We start from the raw sequence: 13,167 nt of genomic DNA on the forward strand, positions 1-13,167 counted from the left end.
AACCTGACCAACTCGGCTATGTCCCCGTGCTGCAGTTCTCTGTCTTATCTAGATCATTTGCAATTGAATGGAATAGATCCCTTTTGGACAAAGTGGATTCACCTGCTGCTGCAGTGACCACAGGTGTGATAAGATCTAGAATTGGCATCTGGTGCGATCTCTCCGCTTCCACTCCAAAGAAAGTTACCTGTTTATTCCTATCATGCATTGGTTTTTGGGGTTTTCTTTGAGTAATGATGATCTCTTTAGTAGTCTGTTGGCGCCCTCTCCTGGAGGAATAGTTTGCTTGCTCTTGGACATTCTAAAAGAGAGGTCATGATAGACATTGAGCTTCTGAGCTCAATTGGGGACAGTCATGGGTGATGAATGTTTGCAACCTACTGCGAAGCCTCATACCGCAATATAAGGAACGTCAAATACTAAGAAAGGGCGGCCTATGAAAGAATTACTACTTTCAATAAGTACACTTAAACGGCTAATTGGGAATAGAAAAACTGTAAAAAGCCCTCTGAGAAAGCCCCCCTCTAACCTTTGATAGTAAGCTTTTCTGTAGTCTGCCTGTTGATGTATTTTCCGTTTGAACTGTGCACAACATGAAGAGACGGAACACTGGCGGCTTGTCACAATGCCCCCCGATGACATCACAATAGCGCTGCTGCCTAGAAAACAAGCTGCGCAGAAGAAGTTGTTCTTTGGGTGGGAGGGTGGGCTAGTGGAAGGAGGGGGCAATCTCTTTTTTTCCCGGGTGGTAGGGGGATGACAGGAGAAGGGAAGCGGGTGGTGAGAAAGGTACAGAGGGCAGGGTTTGGGGGCTGGGAAGGAAAGGGAAAAGATTAGGGTTTGGGGATGATGAAAGGGCTTTCTACGGGTAAGGATGGCAAAGGGTGGCAGTGACGGAAAGTCAGGCAACCTGTCCTGTCCGTCTTTTTGTATCGTGAATTGGAAAGACTGCAAGGGGGAGGGGAGTTGCTTGCGCCCTAAAGGAGGAGTTATTCAGATTCATTGCAGTGGGCGGCGGCTGCAAAACGCACCATTCTTCTTGTTTTTGCTCTGCAAAGCAGCCTTTTCAAGGGTTGGCTTGGGTGACAAAATGTCTTGTGTAGGCGTGGGTTTGTCTCCCTCTCGCTCTCTCTCCCTAAGATGTGTCCGGCATAGGCCAGGGTGCCACTCGAGGCCCAAACCAATTCTGGTTATCGCTTCTCGGCCTTTTGGCTAAGATCAAGTGTAGTATCTGTTCTTATCAGTTTAATATCTGATACGTCCCCTATCTGGGGACCATATATTAAATGGATTTTTAGAACAGGGAGATGGAAAAAGAGCTTGCTCTGTCCACTCCACGCATTGACCTGGTATTGCAGTACCTCCAGGAACGGTGCACCCCTTCTTAACCCAGTTTCCAAAAGCAGAACTCAATTCACCTGATTCATATTAGCCCGATTTAATGAATTGGAAGAAAGCATACGTCTTCATATGCACCTCAATTTGGCCCATTCACTTTTCACACTTCCTCCTTTTGTTTTTTATCTTTCACACTTTTGACTTTCTTTATTCATCCAAATAGCAAACTCATCACCACTCAACCTGACCAACTCGGCTATGTCCCCGTGCTGCAGTTCTCTGTCTTATCTAGATCATTTGCAATTGAATGGAATAGATCCCTTTTGGACAAAGTGGATTCACCTGCTGCTGCAGTGACCACAGGTGTGATAAGATCTAGAATTGGCATCTGGTGCGATCTCTCCGCTTCCACTCCAAAGAAAGTTACCTGTTTATTCCTATCATGCATTGGTTTTTGGGGTTTTCTTTGAGTAATGATGATCTCTTTAGTAGTCTGTTGGCGCCCTCTCCTGGAGGAATAGTTTGCTTGCTCTTGGACATTCTAAAAGAGAGGTCATGATAGACATTGAGCTTCTGAGCTCAATTGGGGACAGTCATGGGTGATGAATGTTTGCAACCTACTGCGAAGCCTCATACCGCAATATAAGGAACGTCAAATACTAAGAAAGGGCGGCCTATGAAAGAATTACTACTTTCAATAAGTACACTTAAACGGCTAATTGGGAATAGAAAAACTGTAAAAAGCCCTCTGAGAAAGCCCCCCTCTAACCTTTGATAGTAAGCTTTTCTGTAGTCTGCCTGTTGATGTATTTTCCGTTTGAACTGTGCACAACATGAAGAGACGGAACACTGGCGGCTTGTCACAATGCCCCCCGATGACATCACAATAGCGCTGCTGCCTAGAAAACAAGCTGCGCAGAAGAAGTTGTTCTTTGGGTGGGAGGGTGGGCTAGTGGAAGGAGGGGGCAATCTCTTTTTTTCCCGGGTGGTAGGGGGATGACAGGAGAAGGGAAGCGGGTGGTGAGAAAGGTACAGAGGGCAGGGTTTGGGGGCTGGGAAGGAAAGGGAAAAGATTAGGGTTTGGGGATGATGAAAGGGCTTTCTACGGGTAAGGATGGCAAAGGGTGGCAGTGACGGAAAGTCAGGCAACCTGTCCTGTCCGTCTTTTTGTATCGTGAATTGGAAAGACTGCAAGGGGGAGGGGAGTTGCTTGCGCCCTAAAGGAGGAGTTATTCAGATTCATTGCAGTGGGCGGCGGCTGCAAAACGCACCATTCTTCTTGTTTTTGCTCTGCAAAGCAGCCTTTTCAAGGGTTGGCTTGGGTGACAAAATGTCTTGTGTAGGCGTGGGTTTGTCTCCCTCTCGCTCTCTCTCCCTAAGATGTGTCCGGCATAGGCCAGGGTGCCACTCGAGGCCCAAACCAATTCTGGTTATCGCTTCTCGGCCTTTTGGCTAAGATCAAGTGTAGTATCTGTTCTTATCAGTTTAATATCTGATACGTCCCCTATCTGGGGACCATATATTAAATGGATTTTTAGAACAGGGAGATGGAAAAAGAGCTTGCTCTGTCCACTCCACGCATTGACCTGGTATTGCAGTACCTCCAGGAACGGTGCACCCCTTCTTAACCCAGTTTCCAAAAGCAGAACTCAATTCACCTGATTCATATTAGCCCGATTTAATGAATTGGAAGAAAGCATACGTCTTCATATGCACCTCAATTTGGCCCATTCACTTTTCACACTTCCTCCTTTTGTTTTTTATCTTTCACACTTTTGACTTTCTTTATTCATCCAAATAGCAAACTCATCACCACTCAACCTGACCAACTCGGCTATGTCCCCGTGCTGCAGTTCTCTGTCTTATCTAGATCATTTGCAATTGAATGGAATAGATCCCTTTTGGACAAAGTGGATTCACCTGCTGCTGCAGTGACCACAGGTGTGATAAGATCTAGAATTGGCATCTGGTGCGATCTCTCCGCTTCCACTCCAAAGAAAGTTACCTGTTTATTCCTATCATGCATTGGTTTTTGGGGTTTTCTTTGAGTAATGATGATCTCTTTAGTAGTCTGTTGGCGCCCTCTCCTGGAGGAATAGTTTGCTTGCTCTTGGACATTCTAAAAGAGAGGTCATGATAGACATTGAGCTTCTGAGCTCAATTGGGGACAGTCATGGGTGATGAATGTTTGCAACCTACTGCGAAGCCTCATACCGCAATATAAGGAACGTCAAATACTAAGAAAGGGCGGCCTATGAAAGAATTACTACTTTCAATAAGTACACTTAAACGGCTAATTGGGAATAGAAAAACTGTAAAAAGCCCTCTGAGAAAGCCCCCCTCTAACCTTTGATAGTAAGCTTTTCTGTAGTCTGCCTGTTGATGTATTTTCCGTTTGAACTGTGCACAACATGAAGAGACGGAACACTGGCGGCTTGTCACAATGCCCCCCGATGACATCACAATAGCGCTGCTGCCTAGAAAACAAGCTGCGCAGAAGAAGTTGTTCTTTGGGTGGGAGGGTGGGCTAGTGGAAGGAGGGGGCAATCTCTTTTTTTCCCGGGTGGTAGGGGGATGACAGGAGAAGGGAAGCGGGTGGTGAGAAAGGTACAGAGGGCAGGGTTTGGGGGCTGGGAAGGAAAGGGAAAAGATTAGGGTTTGGGGATGATGAAAGGGCTTTCTACGGGTAAGGATGGCAAAGGGTGGCAGTGACGGAAAGTCAGGCAACCTGTCCTGTCCGTCTTTTTGTATCGTGAATTGGAAAGACTGCAAGGGGGAGGGGAGTTGCTTGCGCCCTAAAGGAGGAGTTATTCAGATTCATTGCAGTGGGCGGCGGCTGCAAAACGCACCATTCTTCTTGTTTTTGCTCTGCAAAGCAGCCTTTTCAAGGGTTGGCTTGGGTGACAAAATGTCTTGTGTAGGCGTGGGTTTGTCTCCCTCTCGCTCTCTCTCCCTAAGATGTGTCCGGCATAGGCCAGGGTGCCACTCGAGGCCCAAACCAATTCTGGTTATCGCTTCTCGGCCTTTTGGCTAAGATCAAGTGTAGTATCTGTTCTTATCAGTTTAATATCTGATACGTCCCCTATCTGGGGACCATATATTAAATGGATTTTTAGAACAGGGAGATGGAAAAAGAGCTTGCTCTGTCCACTCCACGCATTGACCTGGTATTGCAGTACCTCCAGGAACGGTGCACCCCTTCTTAACCCAGTTTCCAAAAGCAGAACTCAATTCACCTGATTCATATTAGCCCGATTTAATGAATTGGAAGAAAGCATACGTCTTCATATGCACCTCAATTTGGCCCATTCACTTTTCACACTTCCTCCTTTTGTTTTTTATCTTTCACACTTTTGACTTTCTTTATTCATCCAAATAGCAAACTCATCACCACTCAACCTGACCAACTCGGCTATGTCCCCGTGCTGCAGTTCTCTGTCTTATCTAGATCATTTGCAATTGAATGGAATAGATCCCTTTTGGACAAAGTGGATTCACCTGCTGCTGCAGTGACCACAGGTGTGATAAGATCTAGAATTGGCATCTGGTGCGATCTCTCCGCTTCCACTCCAAAGAAAGTTACCTGTTTATTCCTATCATGCATTGGTTTTTGGGGTTTTCTTTGAGTAATGATGATCTCTTTAGTAGTCTGTTGGCGCCCTCTCCTGGAGGAATAGTTTGCTTGCTCTTGGACATTCTAAAAGAGAGGTCATGATAGACATTGAGCTTCTGAGCTCAATTGGGGACAGTCATGGGTGATGAATGTTTGCAACCTACTGCGAAGCCTCATACCGCAATATAAGGAACGTCAAATACTAAGAAAGGGCGGCCTATGAAAGAATTACTACTTTCAATAAGTACACTTAAACGGCTAATTGGGAATAGAAAAACTGTAAAAAGCCCTCTGAGAAAGCCCCCCTCTAACCTTTGATAGTAAGCTTTTCTGTAGTCTGCCTGTTGATGTATTTTCCGTTTGAACTGTGCACAACATGAAGAGACGGAACACTGGCGGCTTGTCACAATGCCCCCCGATGACATCACAATAGCGCTGCTGCCTAGAAAACAAGCTGCGCAGAAGAAGTTGTTCTTTGGGTGGGAGGGTGGGCTAGTGGAAGGAGGGGGCAATCTCTTTTTTTCCCGGGTGGTAGGGGGATGACAGGAGAAGGGAAGCGGGTGGTGAGAAAGGTACAGAGGGCAGGGTTTGGGGGCTGGGAAGGAAAGGGAAAAGATTAGGGTTTGGGGATGATGAAAGGGCTTTCTACGGGTAAGGATGGCAAAGGGTGGCAGTGACGGAAAGTCAGGCAACCTGTCCTGTCCGTCTTTTTGTATCGTGAATTGGAAAGACTGCAAGGGGGAGGGGAGTTGCTTGCGCCCTAAAGGAGGAGTTATTCAGATTCATTGCAGTGGGCGGCGGCTGCAAAACGCACCATTCTTCTTGTTTTTGCTCTGCAAAGCAGCCTTTTCAAGGGTTGGCTTGGGTGACAAAATGTCTTGTGTAGGCGTGGGTTTGTCTCCCTCTCGCTCTCTCTCCCTAAGATGTGTCCGGCATAGGCCAGGGTGCCACTCGAGGCCCAAACCAATTCTGGTTACCGCTTCTCGGCCTTTTGGCTAAGATCAAGTGTAGTATCTGTTCTTATCAGTTTAATATCTGATACGTCCCCTATCTGGGGACCATATATTAAATGGATTTTTAGAACAGGGAGATGGAAAAAGAGCTTGCTCTGTCCACTCCACGCATTGACCTGGTATTGCAGTACCTCCAGGAACGGTGCACCCCTTCTTAACCCAGTTTCCAAAAGCAGAACTCAATTCACCTGATTCATATTAGCCCGATTTAATGAATTGGAAGAAAGCATACGTCTTCATATGCACCTCAATTTGGCCCATTCACTTTTCACACTTCCTCCTTTTGTTTTTTATCTTTCACACTTTTGACTTTCTTTATTCATCCAAATAGCAAACTCATCACCACTCAACCTGACCAACTCGGCTATGTCCCCGTGCTGCAGTTCTCTGTCTTATCTAGATCATTTGCAATTGAATGGAATAGATCCCTTTTGGACAAAGTGGATTCACCTGCTGCTGCAGTGACCACAGGTGTGATAAGATCTAGAATTGGCATCTGGTGCGATCTCTCCGCTTCCACTCCAAAGAAAGTTACCTGTTTATTCCTATCATGCATTGGTTTTTGGGGTTTTCTTTGAGTAATGATGATCTCTTTAGTAGTCTGTTGGCGCCCTCTCCTGGAGGAATAGTTTGCTTGCTCTTGGACATTCTAAAAGAGAGGTCATGATAGACATTGAGCTTCTGAGCTCAATTGGGGACAGTCATGGGTGATGAATGTTTGCAACCTACTGCGAAGCCTCATACCGCAATATAAGGAACGTCAAATACTAAGAAAGGGCGGCCTATGAAAGAATTACTACTTTCAATAAGTACACTTAAACGGCTAATTGGGAATAGAAAAACTGTAAAAAGCCCTCTGAGAAAGCCCCCCTCTAACCTTTGATAGTAAGCTTTTCTGTAGTCTGCCTGTTGATGTATTTTCCGTTTGAACTGTGCACAACATGAAGAGACGGAACACTGGCGGCTTGTCACAATGCCCCCCGATGACATCACAATAGCGCTGCTGCCTAGAAAACAAGCTGCGCAGAAGAAGTTGTTCTTTGGGTGGGAGGGTGGGCTAGTGGAAGGAGGGGGCAATCTCTTTTTTTCCCGGGTGGTAGGGGGATGACAGGAGAAGGGAAGCGGGTGGTGAGAAAGGTACAGAGGGCAGGGTTTGGGGGCTGGGAAGGAAAGGGAAAAGATTAGGGTTTGGGGATGATGAAAGGGCTTTCTACGGGTAAGGATGGCAAAGGGTGGCAGTGACGGAAAGTCAGGCAACCTGTCCTGTCCGTCTTTTTGTATCGTGAATTGGAAAGACTGCAAGGGGGAGGGGAGTTGCTTGCGCCCTAAAGGAGGAGTTATTCAGATTCATTGCAGTGGGCGGCGGCTGCAAAACGCACCATTCTTCTTGTTTTTGCTCTGCAAAGCAGCCTTTTCAAGGGTTGGCTTGGGTGACAAAATGTCTTGTGTAGGCGTGGGTTTGTCTCCCTCTCGCTCTCTCTCCCTAAGATGTGTCCGGCATAGGCCAGGGTGCCACTCGAGGCCCAAACCAATTCTGGTTACCGCTTCTCGGCCTTTTGGCTAAGATCAAGTGTAGTATCTGTTCTTATCAGTTTAATATCTGATACGTCCCCTATCTGGGGACCATATATTAAATGGATTTTTAGAACAGGGAGATGGAAAAAGAGCTTGCTCTGTCCACTCCACGCATTGACCTGGTATTGCAGTACCTCCAGGAACGGTGCACCCCTTCTTAACCCAGTTTCCAAAAGCAGAACTCAATTCACCTGATTCATATTAGCCCGATTTAATGAATTGGAAGAAAGCATACGTCTTCATATGCACCTCAATTTGGCCCATTCACTTTTCACACTTCCTCCTTTTGTTTTTTATCTTTCACACTTTTGACTTTCTTTATTCATCCAAATAGCAAACTCATCACCACTCAACCTGACCAACTCGGCTATGTCCCCGTGCTGCAGTTCTCTGTCTTATCTAGATCATTTGCAATTGAATGGAATAGATCCCTTTTGGACAAAGTGGATTCACCTGCTGCTGCAGTGACCACAGGTGTGATAAGATCTAGAATTGGCATCTGGTGCGATCTCTCCGCTTCCACTCCAAAGAAAGTTACCTGTTTATTCCTATCATGCATTGGTTTTTGGGGTTTTCTTTGAGTAATGATGATCTCTTTAGTAGTCTGTTGGCGCCCTCTCCTGGAGGAATAGTTTGCTTGCTCTTGGACATTCTAAAAGAGAGGTCATGATAGACATTGAGCTTCTGAGCTCAATTGGGGACAGTCATGGGTGATGAATGTTTGCAACCTACTGCGAAGCCTCATACCGCAATATAAGGAACGTCAAATACTAAGAAAGGGCGGCCTATGAAAGAATTACTACTTTCAATAAGTACACTTAAACGGCTAATTGGGAATAGAAAAACTGTAAAAAGCCCTCTGAGAAAGCCCCCCTCTAACCTTTGATAGTAAGCTTTTCTGTAGTCTGCCTGTTGATGTATTTTCCGTTTGAACTGTGCACAACATGAAGAGACGGAACACTGGCGGCTTGTCACAATGCCCCCCGATGACATCACAATAGCGCTGCTGCCTAGAAAACAAGCTGCGCAGAAGAAGTTGTTCTTTGGGTGGGAGGGTGGGCTAGTGGAAGGAGGGGGCAATCTCTTTTTTTCCCGGGTGGTAGGGGGATGACAGGAGAAGGGAAGCGGGTGGTGAGAAAGGTACAGAGGGCAGGGTTTGGGGGCTGGGAAGGAAAGGGAAAAGATTAGGGTTTGGGGATGATGAAAGGGCTTTCTACGGGTAAGGATGGCAAAGGGTGGCAGTGACGGAAAGTCAGGCAACCTGTCCTGTCCGTCTTTTTGTATCGTGAATTGGAAAGACTGCAAGGGGGAGGGGAGTTGCTTGCGCCCTAAAGGAGGAGTTATTCAGATTCATTGCAGTGGGCGGCGGCTGCAAAACGCACCATTCTTCTTGTTTTTGCTCTGCAAAGCAGCCTTTTCAAGGGTTGGCTTGGGTGACAAAATGTCTTGTGTAGGCGTGGGTTTGTCTCCCTCTCGCTCTCTCTCCCTAAGATGTGTCCGGCATAGGCCAGGGTGCCACTCGAGGCCCAAACCAATTCTGGTTATCGCTTCTCGGCCTTTTGGCTAAGATCAAGTGTAGTATCTGTTCTTATCAGTTTAATATCTGATACGTCCCCTATCTGGGGACCATATATTAAATGGATTTTTAGAACAGGGAGATGGAAAAAGAGCTTGCTCTGTCCACTCCACGCATTGACCTGGTATTGCAGTACCTCCAGGAACGGTGCACCCCTTCTTAACCCAGTTTCCAAAAGCAGAACTCAATTCACCTGATTCATATTAGCCCGATTTAATGAATTGGAAGAAAGCATACGTCTTCATATGCACCTCAATTTGGCCCATTCACTTTTCACACTTCCTCCTTTTGTTTTTTATCTTTCACACTTTTGACTTTCTTTATTCATCCAAATAGCAAACTCATCACCACTCAACCTGACCAACTCGGCTATGTCCCCGTGCTGCAGTTCTCTGTCTTATCTAGATCATTTGCAATTGAATGGAATAGATCCCTTTTGGACAAAGTGGATTCACCTGCTGCTGCAGTGACCACAGGTGTGATAAGATCTAGAATTGGCATCTGGTGCGATCTCTCCGCTTCCACTCCAAAGAAAGTTACCTGTTTATTCCTATCATGCATTGGTTTTTGGGGTTTTCTTTGAGTAATGATGATCTCTTTAGTAGTCTGTTGGCGCCCTCTCCTGGAGGAATAGTTTGCTTGCTCTTGGACATTCTAAAAGAGAGGTCATGATAGACATTGAGCTTCTGAGCTCAATTGGGGACAGTCATGGGTGATGAATGTTTGCAACCTACTGCGAAGCCTCATACCGCAATATAAGGAACGTCAAATACTAAGAAAGGGCGGCCTATGAAAGAATTACTACTTTCAATAAGTACACTTAAACGGCTAATTGGGAATAGAAAAACTGTAAAAAGCCCTCTGAGAAAGCCCCCCTCTAACCTTTGATAGTAAGCTTTTCTGTAGTCTGCCTGTTGATGTATTTTCCGTTTGAACTGTGCACAACATGAAGAGACGGAACACTGGCGGCTTGTCACAATGCCCCCCGATGACATCACAATAGCGCTGCTGCCTAGAAAACAAGCTGCGCAGAAGAAGTTGTTCTTTGGGTGGGAGGGTGGGCTAGTGGAAGGAGGGGGCAATCTCTTTTTTTCCCGGGTGGTAGGGGGATGACAGGAGAAGGGAAGCGGGTGGTGAGAAAGGTACAGAGGGCAGGGTTTGGGGGCTGGGAAGGAAAGGGAAAAGATTAGGGTTTGGGGATGATGAAAGGGCTTTCTACGGGTAAGGATGGCAAAGGGTGGCAGTGACGGAAAGTCAGGCAACCTGTCCTGTCCGTCTTTTTGTATCGTGAATTGGAAAGACTGCAAGGGGGAGGGGAGTTGCTTGCGCCCTAAAGGAGGAGTTATTCAGATTCATTGCAGTGGGCGGCGGCTGCAAAACGCACCATTCTTCTTGTTTTTGCTCTGCAAAGCAGCCTTTTCAAGGGTTGGCTTGGGTGACAAAATGTCTTGTGTAGGCGTGGGTTTGTCTCCCTCTCGCTCTCTCTCCCTAAGATGTGTCCGGCATAGGCCAGGGTGCCACTCGAGGCCCAAACCAATTCTGGTTATCGCTTCTCGGCCTTTTGGCTAAGATCAAGTGTAGTATCTGTTCTTATCAGTTTAATATCTGATACGTCCCCTATCTGGGGACCATATATTAAATGGATTTTTAGAACAGGGAGATGGAAAAAGAGCTTGCTCTGTCCACTCCACGCATTGACCTGGTATTGCAGTACCTCCAGGAACGGTGCACCCCTTCTTAACCCAGTTTCCAAAAGCAGAACTCAATTCACCTGATTCATATTAGCCCGATTTAATGAATTGGAAGAAAGCATACGTCTTCATATGCACCTCAATTTGGCCCATTCACTTTTCACACTTCCTCCTTTTGTTTTTTATCTTTCACACTTTTGACTTTCTTTATTCATCCAAATAGCAAACTCATCACCACTCAACCTGACCAACTCGGCTATGTCCCCGTGCTGCAGTTCTCTGTCTTATCTAGATCATTTGCAATTGAATGGAATAGATCCCTTTTGGACAAAGTGGATTCACCTGCTGCTGCAGTGACCACAGGTGTGATAAGATCTAGAATTGGCATCTGGTGCGATCTCTCCGCTTCCACTCCAAAGAAAGTTACCTGTTTATTCCTATCATGCATTGGTTTTTGGGGTTTTCTTTGAGTAATGATGATCTCTTTAGTAGTCTGTTGGCGCCCTCTCCTGGAGGAATAGTTTGCTTGCTCTTGGACATTCTAAAAGAGAGGTCATGATAGACATTGAGCTTCTGAGCTCAATTGGGGACAGTCATGGGTGATGAATGTTTGCAACCTACTGCGAAGCCTCATACCGCAATATAAGGAACGTCAAATACTAAGAAAGGGCGGCCTATGAAAGAATTACTACTTTCAATAAGTACACTTAAACGGCTAATTGGGAATAGAAAAACTGTAAAAAGCCCTCTGAGAAAGCCCCCCTCTAACCTTTGATAGTAAGCTTTTCTGTAGTCTGCCTGTTGATGTATTTTCCGTTTGAACTGTGCACAACATGAAGAGACGGAACACTGGCGGCTTGTCACAATGCCCCCCGATGACATCACAATAGCGCTGCTGCCTAGAAAACAAGCTGCGCAGAAGAAGTTGTTCTTTGGGTGGGAGGGTGGGCTAGTGGAAGGAGGGGGCAATCTCTTTTTTTCCCGGGTGGTAGGGGGATGACAGGAGAAGGGAAGCGGGTGGTGAGAAAGGTACAGAGGGCAGGGTTTGGGGGCTGGGAAGGAAAGGGAAAAGATTAGGGTTTGGGGATGATGAAAGGGCTTTCTACGGGTAAGGATGGCAAAGGGTGGCAGTGACGGAAAGTCAGGCAACCTGTCCTGTCCGTCTTTTTGTATCGTGAATTGGAAAGACTGCAAGGGGGAGGGGAGTTGCTTGCGCCCTAAAGGAGGAGTTATTCAGATTCATTGCAGTGGGCGGCGGCTGCAAAACGCACCATTCTTCTTGTTTTTGCTCTGCAAAGCAGCCTTTTCAAGGGTTGGCTTGGGTGACAAAATGTCTTGTGTAGGCATGGGTTTGTCTCCCTCTCGCTCTCTCTCCCTAAGATGTGTCCGGCATAGGCCAGGGTGCCACTCGAGGCCCAAACCAATTCTGGTTATCGCTTCTCGGCCTTTTGGCTAAGATCAAGTGTAGTATCTGTTCTTATCAGTTTAATATCTGATACGTCCCCTATCTGGGGACCATATATTAAATGGATTTTTAGAACAGGGAGATGGAAAAAGAGCTTGCTCTGTCCACTCCACGCATTGACCTGGTATTGCAGTACCTCCAGGAACGGTGCACCCCTTCTTAACCCAGTTTCCAAAAGCAGAACTCAATTCACCTGATTCATATTAGCCCGATTTAATGAATTGGAAGAAAGCATACGTCTTCATATGCACCTCAATTTGGCCCATTCACTTTTCACACTTCCTCCTTTTGTTTTTTATCTTTCACACTTTTGACTTTCTTTATTCATCCAAATAGCAAACTCATCACCACTCAACCTGACCAACTCGGCTATGTCCCCGTGCTGCAGTTCTCTGTCTTATCTAGATCATTTGCAATTGAATGGAATAGATCCCTTTTGGACAAAGTGGATTCACCTGCTGCTGCAGTGACCACAGGTGTGATAAGATCTAGAATTGGCATCTGGTGCGATCTCTCCGCTTCCACTCCAAAGAAAGTTACCTGTTTATTCCTATCATGCATTGGTTTTTGGGGTTTTCTTTGAGTAATGATGATCTCTTTAGTAGTCTGTTGGCGCCCTCTCCTGGAGGAATAGTTTGCTTGCTCTTGGACATTCTAAAAGAGAGGTCATGATAGACATTGAGCTTCTGAGCTCAATTGGGGACAGTCATGGGTGATGAATGTTTGCAACCTACTGCGAAGCCTCATACCGCAATATAAGGAACGTCAAATACTAAGAAAGGGCGGCCTATGAAAGAATTACTACTTTCAATAAGTACACTTAAACGGCTAATTGGGAATAGAAAAACTGTAAAAAGCCCTCTGAGAAAGCCCCCCTCTAACCTTTGATAGTAAGC

At 46.1% G+C, this 13,167-nt stretch overlaps 8 non-coding genes across 8 annotated transcripts; all 8 read left to right on the forward strand.

Moving 5' to 3' along the window:
• Window positions 1-1,192: 1,192 nt before the first annotated feature.
• On the forward strand, window positions 1,193-1,383 carry LOC142252155 (U2 spliceosomal RNA). Its single transcript, XR_012725545.1, has one exon. It is a non-coding gene; the product is annotated as a U2 spliceosomal RNA (small nuclear RNA).
• Window positions 1,384-2,770: 1,387 nt separating this feature from the next.
• LOC142252157 (U2 spliceosomal RNA) lies at window positions 2,771-2,961 on the forward strand. Its single transcript, XR_012725547.1, has one exon. It is a non-coding gene; the product is annotated as a U2 spliceosomal RNA (small nuclear RNA).
• Window positions 2,962-4,348: 1,387 nt separating this feature from the next.
• Window positions 4,349-4,539, forward strand: LOC142252158 (U2 spliceosomal RNA). The gene has a single exon (XR_012725548.1). It is a non-coding gene; the product is annotated as a U2 spliceosomal RNA (small nuclear RNA).
• Window positions 4,540-5,926: 1,387 nt separating this feature from the next.
• LOC142252844 (U2 spliceosomal RNA) lies at window positions 5,927-6,117 on the forward strand. The gene has a single exon (XR_012726210.1). It is a non-coding gene; the product is annotated as a U2 spliceosomal RNA (small nuclear RNA).
• Window positions 6,118-7,504: 1,387 nt separating this feature from the next.
• On the forward strand, window positions 7,505-7,695 carry LOC142252845 (U2 spliceosomal RNA). Its single transcript, XR_012726211.1, has one exon. It is a non-coding gene; the product is annotated as a U2 spliceosomal RNA (small nuclear RNA).
• A 1,387-nt stretch (window positions 7,696-9,082) lies between these two features.
• On the forward strand, window positions 9,083-9,273 carry LOC142252159 (U2 spliceosomal RNA). The gene has a single exon (XR_012725549.1). It is a non-coding gene; the product is annotated as a U2 spliceosomal RNA (small nuclear RNA).
• A 1,387-nt stretch (window positions 9,274-10,660) lies between these two features.
• Window positions 10,661-10,851, forward strand: LOC142252160 (U2 spliceosomal RNA). The gene has a single exon (XR_012725550.1). It is a non-coding gene; the product is annotated as a U2 spliceosomal RNA (small nuclear RNA).
• A 1,387-nt stretch (window positions 10,852-12,238) lies between these two features.
• On the forward strand, window positions 12,239-12,429 carry LOC142252161 (U2 spliceosomal RNA). The gene has a single exon (XR_012725551.1). It is a non-coding gene; the product is annotated as a U2 spliceosomal RNA (small nuclear RNA).
• The last annotated feature ends 738 nt before the right edge of the window (window positions 12,430-13,167 follow it).

The sequence above is a fragment of the Anomaloglossus baeobatrachus genome, chromosome 9, assembly GCF_048569485.1.
Source record: "Anomaloglossus baeobatrachus isolate aAnoBae1 chromosome 9, aAnoBae1.hap1, whole genome shotgun sequence".
In the NCBI taxonomy this organism is placed as follows: domain Eukaryota; kingdom Metazoa; phylum Chordata; class Amphibia; order Anura; family Aromobatidae; genus Anomaloglossus; species Anomaloglossus baeobatrachus.